Source organism: Aquarana catesbeiana, linkage group LG02 (assembly GCF_042186555.1).
Source record: "Aquarana catesbeiana isolate 2022-GZ linkage group LG02, ASM4218655v1, whole genome shotgun sequence".
Taxonomy (NCBI): domain Eukaryota; kingdom Metazoa; phylum Chordata; class Amphibia; order Anura; family Ranidae; genus Aquarana; species Aquarana catesbeiana.
The window spans coordinates 784,956,575-784,972,254 of NC_133325.1; the positions used below are offsets into that span (position 1 = coordinate 784,956,575).

Consider the following 15,680-nt stretch of genomic DNA (forward strand, 5'->3'; position numbering starts at 1 on the left):
ACTGAAAAAAAAAAGCCCTGGTGCTCCATCTACTGATATGGAAGAGGGTTAACATGGTCCAAGCAACATAGACAGATACTTGCCAGCATCCATGTCAGAAACTGAAATCTGTACGTTAACCACTTCAGCCCTGGAAGGTTTACCCCCTTCCATGACCAGGCCATTTTTACGGCACTGCGTTACTTTAACTGACAATTGCGCGGTTGTTCGACGCTGTGCACAAATTACATTTATGTCCTTTTTTTCCCCCACAAATAGAGCTTTCTTTTGGTGGTATTTGATCACCTCTGCAATTTTTATTTTTTGCTCTATAAACAAAAAAAGACAGAGAATTTTTTGAAAAAAATATATTTTTTACTTTCTGCTATAAAACATACTCAATAAAAAAAATGTAAAAATGTGAATTTCTTTAGGCCAATATGTATTCTGCTACATGTTTTTTGGTAAAAAAATCCCAATAGACACATATTGATTGCTTTGCGCAAAAGTTATACCGTCTACAAACTATGGATTATATTTATGGAATTAATTGTTTTTTTTTTACTAGCAAAGGCGACGACATTGCGGCGGACAAATCTGACACTTTTTGGGGACCAGTGACACCAATACAGTGATCGGTGCTAAAAAAAAAATACACTGTCACTGTACTAATGATGCTGGCAGGGAAGGGGTTAATATTAGGGGCGATCAAAGGGTTAAGTGTGTGTGCTAACTGTGGGGGAGGTGCTTTGACTGGGGTAAGATCCTTGTTTCCTGCTTAGCAGAATCACAAGAACTCCATCTTCCCCTCTTACAGAATGGCGATCTGCCTTGTTTACATAGGAAGACCACCGCTCTGTCTGCTTAGGGTACGATCGGGGGGGTCCCAGCGCACATCGGGTCCATCAGACCCGCTGATTGGCTCCCGCTGTGTCCAATCACAGCGGGAGCGGGTCACCAGCGGCGCGCATGTGCGCCCCCGACCCAAAGAAAAAAAACAACGTACGCGCATGTAAAGGGCCGCCCTGCCGCAGCATATATGCGTGGGGCAGTCAAGAAGCGGTTAAATATGATCATGGAACTTTAGCCAAACAAACCAGTAAAAAAAAATGTGAGAACTACAGGTGCATCTCAAAAAATTAGAATACCATCAAAAAGTTAATTTATTTCAGTAATTCAATTCAAAAAGTGAAACTCATATATTTTATATAGATTCATTACACACAGAGTGATAGATTTTAAAGCATTTCTTTCTTTTAATTTTGATGATTATGTCTTACAGCTAGTGACAACCCAAAATTCAGTATCTCAGAAAATGTAAATATTACATAAGATCAAAAGAAAATAATTTTTTAATACAGAAATGTTGGCTTACTGAATATTATGTCCATGTACAGTATAGTATGCAATCAATACTTGGTCGGGGCTCCTTTTACATGAATTACTGAATCAATGCAGCGTGGCATGGAGGCAATCAGCCTGTGGCATTGCTGAGGTGTTATGGGATCCCAGGTTGCTTTTATAGTGGCCTTCAGCTCATCTACATTGTTGGGTCTGGTGTCTCTCATCTTCCTCTTGACAACACCTCACAGATTCTCTATCGGGTTTAGGTCAGGCAAGTTTGCTGGCCAATCAAGCACAATGATACCATGATCATTAAACCAGGTATTGGTAGTTTTGTCAGTGTGGGCAAGTGCCAAGTCCTGCTGGAAAAGGAAATTGGCATCACCATAAAGCTGATCAGCAGAGGGAAGCATGAAGTGCTCTAGAATTTTCTGGTAGAGGGCTGCACTGAGTTTGGACTTGATAAAACACAGTGGACCAACACCAGCAGATGACATGGCTCCCCAAATCATCACTGACCGTGGAAACTTCACACTGGACCTCATGCAACTTGGATTCTGTGCCTCTCCATTCTTCCTCCAGACTCTGTTACCTGGATTTCCAAATGAAATGCAAAGTTTACTTTCATCCAAAAAAAGAGGACTTTGGACCACCAAGCAACAATCCAGTCCTTTTTCTCCTTAACCTGGGTAAGACGCTTCTGACGTTGTCTCTGGTTCAGGAGTGGTATGACACAAGGAATGCGACAGTTGTAGCCCATGTCCTGGATACGTCTGTGTGTGGTGGCTCTTGAGGCCCTGACACCAGACGTAGTCCACTCCTTGTGAATATCCCCTAAATTCTCGAATGGCCTTTGCTTCACAATCCTCTTAGGGCTATGGTTATTCCTGTTGCTTGTGCACCTTTTTCTAGCACACTTTTTCTTTCCACTCAGCTTTCCATTAATATGCTTGGATACCGCACTCTGTGAACAGCCAGCTTCTTTAGCAATGACTTTTTGTGACTTACCCTCCTTGCGGAGGGTGTCAATGACTGTCTTCTGGACAACTATCAAGTCAGCAGTCTTCCCTATGATTGTGTAACCTACTGAACCAGACTGAGAGACCATTTAAAGGCTCAGGAAACCTTTACAGGTGTTTTGAGTTAATTAGATGATTGGAGTGTGACATCACGAGATCTACAATATTCAACTTTTTCACAATATTCTAATTTTCCGAGATAATACATTTTGGGTTTTCACTAACTGTAAGCCATAATCATGAAAATTAAAAGCTAGAAATGCTTGAAATATATCACTCTGTGTAATGAATCTATATAAAATATATGAGTTTCACTTTTTGAATGAAATTGCTGAAATAAATTAACTTTTTGATATTCTATTTTTTTTAGATGCACCTGTGTATATATACAGTAGGTAAATGTCTCAATTAATACTTTCTAGAGATATTATTATTTTTCCTATAATTAAAAAAAAAAAACATTTGATTGTAAATATATCGCAAAAGCAAAATAAAGAAAAATATTGTCTTTGCTAAAGAGAATTGTAGATTTCCTAGAGCTGCATTAGAGCTTACCAATGACTTGCACATGAGTCAGTACTTCTGTTTTGCTGACTCTCACAAGGTATCGCGAGCAAACCATCTGGTCACCTCCTAAGTCAGTTGCTATACAGTGGTCAGCAGTAATGAGAATCAACCTAAAAAAGGACCTTGCCTTGACATTGACAAGAATATTTGTCTCTGTTGCAATTTTGTTTTTAATTCTTCTTTAGCTGTAAAAAGAAGTCAGTAAATACTCAACTTTCCCAGTGCCAGCACTGCTGAATTGCACTCTGATCACTAGGACTAGTCCCCTGAAGCCTGCTTAGAAACCAACACATCCAGGCGTGTTGTTTTCTGTTGTCTCCTGCAGCAACCACTGGTTCCTCCATTCGTTCAACACGCCACGGCTGGAGAAAGTTTAGACATGAGGTTAGAGGAGGAACCAGTAAAAGCTGTGTGTGGTACCCAGGAAACTGAGGGGCCTTTTGTAGAGACAGTGCGGCTTCAACATGTTTGCAAATGTTGTGCAACTAAAACCTTTGCTTTAACACAACGTCAGCAACCTGTCGTCGATTGTGATCTAACCGTCAATTGCAATCCGGTGATGGGTCGATTGCGTCCCTTCCTTGCCAACCTCAGGAACCTGGACAGGAGCGGTGGCAGCATCTACTGGAGCCTATTCCCTTTCCTGAAAAGCCAGCTTCTCCTCCTCTCCCTCCTCATTCAGCTGCTGCCGGAGGAAAGGGGATTGGTTCCAGTAAAGGCCGCTCCCGTTACCCCTCCTGTCCTGGTTACCCTTCTTTCTGCTGCCCAAGCCCCCCTGTAAATCGTGTTTACTTTGCTTCAGTTTGTTAATGAACAGGAAGCTCTATATAGAGCTATTCCTATTCTTGCATTCCATGCAGCTGAGGCTGCAGAGATGGAGGTTGAGGACTGTGTCCTCAATCTCATTTCTCTGTCACAAAAGTGAGATATCAGGGGCCTGTTTAGACCCCTGATATTTCATCAAAGCCCCCCCAACAGGGCAGCTTAATTAAAAAAAAAATGATAAAAAAGTAAAATGATAAAAATAAAAACCACTGACACCGTCCACTGCCCTATTGACACCGTCCACTGCCCTACTGACACCATCCACTGCCCTACTGACACCGTCCACTGCCCTGCTGACACCATCCACTGCCCTGCTGACACCATCCACTGCCCTGCTGACACCATCCACTGCCCTACTGACACCATCCACTGCCCTACTGACACCATCCCCTGCTCTATGACACTATTCTTTGCCCTACTGACACCATCCCCTGCCCTACTGACACCGTCCACTGCCCTACTGATACCGTACACTGCTCTACTGACACCGTGCACTGCTCTACTGACACCGTGCACTGCTCTACTGACATCGTGCACTGCTCTACTGACATCGTGCACTGCTCTACTGACATCGTGCACTGCTCTACTGACACCGTGCACTGCCCTACTGACATGATCCACTGCCCTACTGACATGATCCACTGCCCTCATGACACCATCCCCTGCCCTCATAACACCGCCCATTGCCCTACTGACACCGCCCATTGCCCTACTGAGCACTGCCCTACTGACACGTCCACTGCTCTACTTACACCATCCACTGCCCTACTGAGCACTGCTCTACTGACACCGTCCACTGATTTACTGACACCTACCTCTGCCCTACTGACACCGTCCACTGCCCTACTGACACTGTCCACTGCCCTACTGACATCTACCTGCCCTACTGACCACTGCTCTACTGACACCGTCCACTGCCCTATTAACGTTAGCTAACTTTATATTTTTAACGTGACATTTTATTATATTTTTCTAAATGCCCCCTACTATTTAGTTAGACCTTACTAGGTAAATTCTTAAAAAAACAGTGATCTTTGATCTGTTTCATGTTGTTCAGGTAGATCTCCGCTTCTCTGTTTTCCTACCCTTGTATTAGGCAGTATGATTTGTTTTGCTGGCTACCTGGTAAGTGTGCTGAGAATCTTTTTTGTATTTTATTTTCTTGTCTAATAAAACTTGCCTGTCCTGCAAGGAAATGAGGCAACTCTTAAAACACAAAAAAATGTGTAGCGCTAATATGAAAACTCTTACCTTTGGTCTTTTGCGGAGCTATGCCCACCTTTGCTATCCTACACTTCGGTGTGTGTTGGATAACACGTCCCCTGGCTTTGGGTACTACCACTGGCTACTATTACACTACTGTGTCCTGTAGTGAGAAACCCTGCCCTATACACTGGACGCTGGACGTTAAGATAACTGCATAGATTTGATATACATACACATATATATATATATATATATATATATATATATATACATACACATATATATATATATATATATATATATATATATATATATATATATATATATATATATATATATATATATATATGTAATCAGTATAGTCTACCATTTTCTGATGCATTTTTAACTCAGGTAAAGTAAAAGAGTAGATTTAAAAAAAAAAAAAAAAAAAAAAAGAAGAATAAACACTGTATACTTACCTTCTCTGTGTAATGGTATTGCACAGAGCGTCCCCGAACCTCCTCTTCTGGGGTCCCCCGCAGGCACTGTCAGCTCCTCCTCTTCCCCTGGGTGCCCCAATAGCAAACTGCTTGCTATGTGCAGTGTTCATTCTGACATCAAATTTCCATTTAGTTTTCGTCATAGTCTTTTGACTAAAATGCCATTTTAGTTTTGGTCGTATTTTAGTCATCTGAATTGTTTTAGTTTTAGTCGTATTTTTAGTTAACTAAAATCTGCAGTACATTTTAGTCGACTAAAATAATTTTAGTCAACTAAAATCGAATGAGTTTAGTTAAATTGTAATTCATTATTTAAGCATTTCTCTAGGGTTTCCAAACTCATTATATACTTCTGGAGGAAAAATCTAATAACATGTTATTATTTGTGGTATTAACCACTTGCTGACCAGGCCTTTTCTGGGACTTTTTGTTTACAAGTTTAAATTGGTATTTATTGCTAGAAAATTATATATATATATATATATATATATAATGTCTGTGTGTGTGTGTGTGTGTGTGTGTGTATATATATATAATATATATTAGCAGAGATCCTAGAGAATATTGTAATATTTGTAATATTTTGTTACACAGTATTTGCGCAGCGGTCTTTTAATTTTTTTGCAAGAAATACGCTTTACAGTATTTAAAAAAAAAAAACGAAACCATAATAGTTACCCCAATTTTATGTGTGAGTGACTTACGTATGTGTTCGCTTTTGCGCGTAAGCACTGAGGGATGTGGCGTTTTAATTTTTTTTTTTTTTCGTATTTATTTTTTTGTTTACACTGTTCCTTTTATTTTTATTTTTTTGATCATTTTTAAACATCCCTTGTAATAGAAATAAGGATGACAAGGTCCCTCTGTTTATTGAGAGATCTTGGCTCTAAAGGACCCCAAATCTCTCATTTACCTTTTCAAAACAAAATTAAAAAAACAAAAGTTTTTTGCATTTTAAGTTTAAAAAAAAAAAAAAATTATTTGTTTTGGCCCGAGAACCAGAAGTGAGGTCAGAGGTTGCTCCGGTCCTCCAAGGCCATAGGGACGAGTGGGAGCCATCTTGCCCTCACTTGACTTCCTGCCCAGCAAATGATCGTATTGGATTGCTTCCGGGCTTTACCTATGGCTCCAGTAAGTCCGAAAATGCCTGGAAAGAACTGGGGAGCACCTCTCTTGCCGCTTCTAAAAGTAATTCTCCGCCGAATGCGCCCGCAAGGCCACTTTTATCCGACGCTGAACCGCCCATAATAAAAAATGATACCAGGATTATGGCAGTTAGCTAGTCAAAATAATGATGTATTTTTACTTTGGGCCGGTTGGCACAGACACAGATTTAGCTATTCTGTAAAGTCTTTATAAGATAATCGTCCCTCCCTCACATTTTTGTTCTGCTTTCGTTCTTTTACGAAAATTGGAATTGATTTTTGTCATAGTTTTCCTCAATTGACGATAATTCTGAGTAATTTCCGTTTAGATTTCAACACTGGAAAAATACTGGAAAATTATGACAAAAAATATTTTCGGCAATGAAAATAACACTGGCTATAGGAGCACTTGTGTGGGCTCCTTCCTGACCCGGGCTGTGTGCATCCATAGAAACTCATAGCCTGGCCCCATCCCCCTGCTTCCTCCTCACAAGTTTTGACTGACAGCAGCAGCAGCAGGAGCCTTTGGCACTCTGTGCATCCAGGAAGAAAGCAGAGCAAGTGCTATTGACATGACATTTTCACCACATGTCGGTAACAACCCATGCAATCCATACATACAAAGACACCAAATAAGTTCAGAAATGAAGTTCTGTGTAATAAAATGGAATGACATGGGGAAAAAGTATTGAACACGCTAACTGAAATGTATTTAATACTTGGTACAAAATCCTTTGTTGGTAATGACAGCTTTGAGACGCCTCCTGTATGGAGAAACTAGTCACATGCGTTGCTCAGGTGAGATTTTGGCCCATTCTTCCACACAAACGGTCTTCACATCTTGAAGGCTCTGTGGGCTTCTTCTATGAACTCTGATCTTTTAGTTCTTTCCATTGATTTTTTATTGGATTCAAGTCAGGTGATTGGTTGGGCCATTGTAGCAGCTTTATTTTCTTTCTTTGAAACCAATGGAGAGTTTCCTTGGCTTTGTGTGTTGGGATCATTGTCTTTCTGAATTGCCCACCCTCATTTCATCTTCATCATCATGGTAGATGGCAGCAGGTCTTGTCTTGGCACATTTTTCCATTCATCCTTCCTTCAATGATATGAAGTTTGCCAGTACCATATGCTGAAAAACCGCCCCACACCATGATGTTCCCACCTCCAAACCTCACTGTTGGTATGGGGGGGTTGTTTTTGGGGTGATGTGCCATGTGACCTCCAAACATGGTGTGTATTACGGCATCCAAAGAGTTCAATTTTGTTCTCATCTGACCAGACTATATTCTCCCAGTATTGCACAGGCTTGTCTAAATGTTGTGCAGCAAACTTTAAACAAACTTGAAGATGCTTTTTCTTTAGCAATGGAGTCTTGCATTGTGAGAGTGCATACAGGCCATGGTGGGTGAGTGCATTAATTATTGTTTTCTTTGAAACAATTGTACCTGCTAATTCCAGGTCTTTCTGAAGTGCACCACAAGTAGTCCTTGGCTCTTGGGTATCTCTTCTTATAATTCTTTTCACTCCTCTGTCAGAAACCTTGCGTGGTGCACCTGGTCGTGGCCAGTTTATGGTGAAATTATGTTATTCCCACTTTCGGATTATGGCCCCAACAGTGCTCACTGGAACATTCAGAAGTTTCGAAATCCTTCTGTAACCAATGCCATCAGTATGTTTTGCAACAATAAGTTTGCGAACGTCTTGAGAAAGCTCTTTGCTTTTGTCATCATGAAATGTTTGTTGTGTGACACCTTGGTAGTGAGACACCTTTTTATAGGCTATCAGTTGAGACTGAACCATTCTAATTACGGATAAATTTCAGCTGGTGTTTTGGCTTTCCATGTCTTTTTTGCACCTCCCTTTCTTCATGTGTTCAATAATTTTTCCCTGTGTCGTTCCATTTTATTACACATAATTTAATTTCTGAACTTACCGTATTTATCGGCGTATAACACGAGTGCAAACAATACGTGCGTGTTATACCAACGGGGGGGGCGGGGATTGGGTGGTCCGCCCCCAATTGCCACACATTGGGAGTGGGGGGGGGGGTGTCAGGCCAACCACCTCGCCTTTCCTGGCCCTGTGACGGCCCTGCCAGCGTACTCTAAAATTTAAATAAAAATCACTGCCAGCCCTTTTTTATAGATCCTTCCTACATTGTGTCAGTGTCATTGAAAAATGGTGCCTGTCAATACCTTATTAGCTCCGTTCATTCCAGCCTCTCTCCTCCGCCCGCTCCTCCTCCTCCTAGTGTAGCTCTAGATTGGAGGAGGAGGAGAGCGGTCACGTGACCCATCATGAAACATTAGAGGAGAGAGGTCACGTGACCAGCAAGAAAAGAACAGAGCTAATAAGGTTTTTTTTCAGTTTACAATGACACTGATACAATGTAGAAAGGATCTATGAAAAGGGGCTGGCAGTGATTTTTTTTTTTTACTTTAGAGTACACTGGCAGGGCTGTCCCAGGAGACGTGGGGTCTCCTGGGAGTGCAGGGGGGCTGTGCAATGTAAAGGGGGCTGTATAATGAAAGGGGCTGTGTATGTACTGTGCAGGAGGGGGGCTGTATAATGAAAGGAACTGTGTACTGTACAGGGGGGAGGGCAGTGTAATGCAAAAGGGGCTGTGCAATGTAAAGGGGGTTGTATAATAAAAGGGGCTGTGTACTGTGAAGGGGGGAGGGCAGTGTAATGCAAAAGGGGTTGTGCAATGTATAGGGGGGCTGTGGAATGTAAAGGGGGGGCTACGTAATGTAAATTGGCCTTCATAATGTGCAGGGGGTCTGTGTAATGTGCAGGGGGTCTGTGTAATGTGCAGAGGGTCTGTGTAATGTAAAGGTGTCTATGTAAAGGGGTCTGTGTAATGTGCAGGGGGGCTGTGTAATGTAAAGGGGTCTGTGTAATGTGCAGGGGGTCTGTGTAATGTAAAGGGGTCTGTGCAATGCAAAGGAGGTCTGTGTAATGTGCAGGGGGGCTGTGGAATGTACAGGGGGGCTGTTTAATATGCGTTAATATTCAATTTTTTACCTTATACAGTAAGTGGTATAAATATTGATAAAAAAAGTTCTGAGCTACACTTATTTTACTTCAAAGTTCTTTATTTAAAGCTTACGTTTTTTTCCTGAAACTCTTAAAATTAGGGTGCGTGTTATACGCCGATAAATACGGTATTTGTTTTGGTGTCTTTGTATGTATGGGTTGTTACCGACATGCGGTAAAAATTTCATGTCAATAGCACCTTTAGAAACGCTGTGAGCCTTAATGTCGAACGGCCGCATATATATGCCGCCCTGTGAAGTCAACCCACCATGGTGATAGCGCACGTTAGCCGGCGCGGGGGGGCATTAAGCTCCCGATGAATATTTGGGATCGGGAGCTTTCCGATCATGTGACAGCCAATCACATGACCCGAATGCCCGTCTCCGCCTCCCAACTTTAAGGAACTCGTAAAGGGCCGGGAGGCGGCGTCGGTGCGAAGGGGTTAAGGGAGAGCTCCATCCAGACACAGGAAATAAAGGCAGATTGTTGTACCAGTAATAAAGGACATCTTTTTTTTGTAGGCTCGGCAAAGACAGTCCCAGATGAGGCACACAAGGACAAAAGCATAGACGTGAACATGGCACCGACATCAAAACACGTTCTTGAGTTTGTCGTCTGTGATAAAGTATTTGTTATCTGCTTCTACTCTGCCGTATTGGAGATCTGTTTCTAGCTCTCTGTAAAGAAAACTATAGGTCTGCTAATTCATTTATGAAAATAAATAGCCATATGCTGTAATTAAACGTAACTCAATTTTGATCGCTGTGATTAAGTGCTTTGCTTCTTTAATAAATATGTCTAAGGTGTTCTCCGCCAGACGAGCAAATCTTTGGCAGGTTTTCTTGTGTATAACTGATTGCCATCGATCCTCTGCGGATTGTATTTTATACACCAAAATTCTAGAAGGTTTTATTTTGTTTTTTTTTTGTTTTGTTTTGTGGTGCACAAAGCTGTGCGAGGGAAAGGGTTTGCCTAGTTTTGCGTTTGTACTTTACCACCTGTTCTAACAATAGAACAATGTCATCGTTGGTATAGTGTAGCAGGGTAGGGCTACTTTTCTGTCACTGCCAAATTATATACATTGTTTATTGAAAAGCCTTTCATGTCTATAGAAGCAATTGGTACACTATGAATGTTTTTTTTTTTTTTTATTATTATTTTTTGTTTGTTAATGTTCTTTAAATACAAACTGCCTGTGGGTCTGTGTTTTTTTTTTTTTTTTTTTTGTGTGGTATGGATTGCCGGATTGACACCTTTTTTTTTGAAGCATTAAGGACCACTGTTGGTTCAGTTACAGTAATTTTAGTTTAAAGTGTTATAAATTACAGTGAGGGGGAAAAAAAGTATTTGATTACCCCGCTGACTTTGTACATTTGCACACTGACAAAGAAACGATCAGTCTATAATTTTAATAGTCGGTTTATTTTAACACTGAGAGACAGAATACCAACAAAAAAATATCCAGAAAAATGCATTTCAAAAAAGTTATAAATTGATTTGCATTTTAATGAGTGAAATAAGTATTTGATCCTCTATCAGTCAGCAAGATTTCTGGCTCTCTTAAAGGGAGTGCTCCTAATCTCAGCTTGTTACCTGTATAAAAGACACCTGTCCACAGAAGCAATCGATCAATCAGATTCCAATCTCTCCACCATGGCCAAGGCCAAAGAGCTGTCCAAGGATGTTAGGGCTAAGATTGTAGACCTACACAAGGCTGGAATGGGCTACAAGACCATCCTCAAGCAGCTTGGTGAGAGGGTGAAAACAGTTGGTGTGATTATTCGCAAATGGAAGAAACACAAAATGTCAATCTCTCCTCGGTCTGGGGCTCCATGCAAGATCTCACCTGGTGGAGTTTCAATGATCATGAGAACGGTGAGGAATCAGCCCAGAACTACACGGGAGAATCTTGTCAATGATCTCAAGGCAGCTGGGACCATAGTCACCAAGAAAACAGTTGGTAACACACCACGCCATGAAGGACTGAAATCCTGCAGCGCCCACAAGGTCCCCCCACTCAAGAAAGCACATGTACAGGCCCATCTGAAGTTTTCTACTGGACATATGAATGATTCAATGAAGTGGGTGAAAGTGTTGTGGTCAGATGAGACCAAAATCAAGCTCTTTGGCATCAACTCGCCGTGTTTGGAGGAGGAGGAATGCTGCCTATGACACCAAGATCACCATCCCCACCATCTAACATGGAGGTGGACACATTATGCTTTGGGAATGTGTTTCTGCTAAGGGAACAGGACAACTTCACCGCATCAAAGGGACGATGGACGAGGCCATGTACCATCAAATGTTGGGAGAGAACCTCCTTCCCTCAGCCAGGGCATTGACAATGGGTCATGGATGGGCATTCCAGCATGACAATGGCCCAAACACACAACCTAGGCAACAAAGGAGTGTCACAAGAAGAAGCACATTAAGGTCCTGGAGTGGCCTAACCAGTCTCCAGACCTTAATCCCATAAAAAAATTGTGGAGCGAGCTGAAGGTTGAATTACCAAACGTCAGCCTCGAAACCTTAATGACTTGGAGAGGATTTGCAAAGAGGAGTGGGACAAAATCCCTCCTGAGATGTGTGCAAACCTGGTGGCCAATTACAAGAAACGTCTGACCTCTGTGATTGCCAACAAGGGTTTCTCCACCAAGTACTAAGTCATGTTTTGCGAAGGGTTCAAATACTTATTTCACTTATTAAAATGCAAATCAATTTATAACTTTTATAAATTGAAATGCATTTTTCTGGCTATTTTTGTTGTTATTCTGTCTCTCACTGTTAAAATAAACCGACCATTAAAATAGATTAGTCATTTCTTTGTCAAAATCCGCAGGGGATCAAATACTTATTTCACCTCACTGTATGTTAAATATTTTAAAGTATGACATCGACTTTTATATAGGCGTATCAAAAGCAATTCAAAAGCAATTTTCGATCTTTTAAAGTCTGAAGCATTGATTAAAAGGATACCAGATGATCCCTTTATGAAGGTCCTTGTTCCTGTAAAGCCCCTTTCACACCAGCAGACCGATTAGGTCCGCCTGTCCATTTTTCAGAATTACTGGCTATGATCCGATGTTCGTGGCGATACCTCACATGTGTGAGGCGACCGCTGTTTGCGTGCAGGACTGTGCGCGTTAGCACGGGGGACGGGGGCTCTTTACATTTTTTTGTTTGTTTGTTTTTTTAATGACTAGTTATTTTTCCTTCTACCCATTTGCTATTTTGTGTTTTGGATTTTTTAAAGGAGTAGAGCAAGTTGCAGTTTCCATTCCACCCTTAAAATTGCCGGAGGATGTTTTAATGGGCCTTCCCAAAATTGCTATTTTATTTATTTATTTGTTTTTCCCTTGTCCTTAACCAAAATTTCCGTGTTCATGGATGTGACTGCCTGTGTCATCATCTTTACTTTTTTGGTGTTTTTAAAAAATATTGTGTATTTTTTTTTTTTTTACAATTTCATCTTTCGGTCTCTCCTAAAAATCTTGTGTCTTGTTTATTTGAGCTCAGTGTGCCAAATAATATTCTATATGCATCTTAATATGTGGGGGGCACTTTACTTTTTTTTTTTTTTGATCTATTTATTTATTTTTTTTACACTGTTGCTTCAATTTTTTTTTTATCACGTTTTTAATGTAAACATCCCTGTGACAGCAACAGGCATGTGACGGGTACTCTCTATGGAGGGATCTGGGGTCAATAAGACCCCAAATCCCTCCTCTGAACTTAAAAGCATTCAAAACACCAAGATCTGTGTTTTTGAATGCTTTTGATTTTTAAAAATGGCGCAAATTGACATCCAGGTAAACCGGAAGTGGTGTCATGTCATCGCTTCTGGGTTACTATACTGGAGACCCAATCAAGGCCAATCCCGACTTTGTATGGGTCTCCAACTAGCTGGCGGACATGCCATCTAGTAGCTCAGGTCTCCCAGTGGGACGGGAGAGCCTGACCTGGGGGGGGGGGGGGGGGGGCTGGGGCAGATGTCCCCTCTCGCTACTTGTAATAACAACCGATTTTTTATTTCGGTTTTAAAAAATGGTGCCGTTGACATCAATTCTTGCTTTGTATGGGTCTCCAACTAGCCGGTGGACATGCCGGCTAGTAGCTTGGGTTTCCCAGTGGGACGGGAGATCGCAAGAGAGCAGTAGGGAGGGTGGCTAGTTAGCCACTCCGATTGCTATTACAAGAAAGCCAACCGTCAGCTCTAAAAAAAAAAAAAAAAAAAAAAAAACGGTTGCTGGTGTCATCCTGGTACAACCACTTAAACGCAAATGATGTACCAGCTAGTAGCTCGGGTCTCTCGGTGGGACGGGAGAGCCAGAGAGAGCTATGGAAGGTGGCATCCCCTCCTGCTGCTTGTAATAGCAATCGAGCAGTTAGTTAGCCACTCCGATTGCTATTATAAGAGAGCCGACCATCGGCTCTAAAAAAAACAGTTTTGCTGGTATCATCCCGGTACAACCACTTAAAATCAAATGACGTAGGTGGGACGAGAGAGCCACGGAAGGCAGCAGGAGGGGGGGGCATCCCCTCCCACTGCTTGTAAAGCAATCGAGCAGCTAGTTAGCCACTCTGATTGCTGTCACAAGACAGCCAACTGTCGGCTCCAAAAAATGGTTGCAGTCATCATCCCCCGCACAACCACTTAAACTCAAATGACGGGAGAGCCCGAGAAAGCTGCGGAAGGTGGCGGGGGGGGGGGTGTGTGTTGACACACGTCCCCTCCCACTGCTTGTAATAGCAATCGAGCAGCTAGTTAGCTACTCCGATTGCCATTACAAAAGAGCCAACTGTCAGCTCTAAAAAATGGTTGCAGGTATCATCCTGGTACAACCACTTAAACTCAAATGACGTACCAGCTAGTAGCTCGGGTCTCCCGGTTGGAGAAGGAGAGCCCAAGAGAGCCGCGGAAGGCGGTGGGGCATCCTCTCCTTCTGCTTGTAATATCAATTGAGTGGCTAGTTAGCCAATCCGATTGCTATTACGAGACTGCCGTCGGCTCAAAAACACGGTTGCAGGTTTCATCCCGGTACAACCACTTAAACTCAAATGACAATAGTGGGACGGGCAAGCCCGCGTAAGGTGGCGGGAGAGGGGGGCGCGTTCCCTGCTGCTTCTTGTAATAGCAATTAAGCAGCTAGTTAGCTACTCCAATTGCTATTACAAGCCTGCCGACTATCGGCTCTAAAAAAAAAAAAAACAGTTGGAGTTGTCATCCCGGTACAACCACTTAAACTCAAATGACCGAGAGAGCTTCGGAGGGGGGGGGGTTTGGTGCGGGTGACACGCGTCCCCTCCCACTGCTTGTAATAGCAATCGAGCGGCTAGTTAGCTACTCCTACCGAAAAAAATGGTCATCATCCCGGTACAACCACTTAAACTCAAATGACGTACCAGGCAAGTGGTTAAAAAAAAAAAAGTAATTGTTGATCTTCAGTTTTTTTGTTTTTTTTATTACCTTGAGGTTGATTGTTAACCCCTCACGTCCCGGTCTGGAGATCCATTCTCTGGCAACCTGTGTATTATTTCCTGCAAAGCATTTGCACTTTTTATATTTTTTTCGAAAATTTGAAACAACTTTTCTCGTAAACTTTCTCCTCGATCAAGGCCGACATAACTTGATTTTTTTTTTTCTTTAATAACAACGATGTTATTTTGCGTCTCCTCGCTCGGTGTGAATTTATTTTTTTATTTTTATTTTTTCTATCCATTTAAAATAACCTTGGCCCCGCTTTTAATTGGGCAGAGGTTTCCTGCGTATCATTTTTATTTCTGTCCTGGTAACACTATGTACTATATGCATTGCACCTGTTCAGACATAAGCACTGCACATTTATCCTATCACTAGTAAGGGGGGGGGGGACACTCCTCTTTTGGCATTTTATCAGCCTTTAGGAATATTCTTTTTTTGTAATTTTAGGTGTATATTCTCCAAAAATGACCAGCAGATCGGGGACATGGGTGGGGGGTTCTTCTTTCTGATTGCAGTGCAGCTTTAAAAATTATTAGGTGGGGGGGGGGAAGCAATTATGCATGTCTCCATATTTTTGTGACTGAATAGACTGTGC

General features: G+C 41.9%; 1 protein-coding gene across 5 annotated transcripts in view; it reads left to right on the top strand.

Moving 5' to 3' along the window:
- The window catches only part of ZBTB20 (zinc finger and BTB domain containing 20), a 1,365,016-nt gene that overhangs the window by 161,861 nt on the left and 1,187,475 nt on the right, over positions 1 to 15,680 (top strand). For 2 of the 5 annotated variants that reach the window (XM_073617413.1, XM_073617412.1), the window contains exon 1: positions 15,595 to 15,680. This exon is cut by the window's right edge and continues 593 nt beyond it. The exons of the other annotated variants lie outside the window; for them this stretch is intronic. The gene's annotated coding sequence lies outside the window, so the exon portion shown is untranslated. Of the gene's footprint in view, positions 1 to 15,594 lie in introns of those variants that run through there. 5 annotated transcript variants of the gene reach the window in all.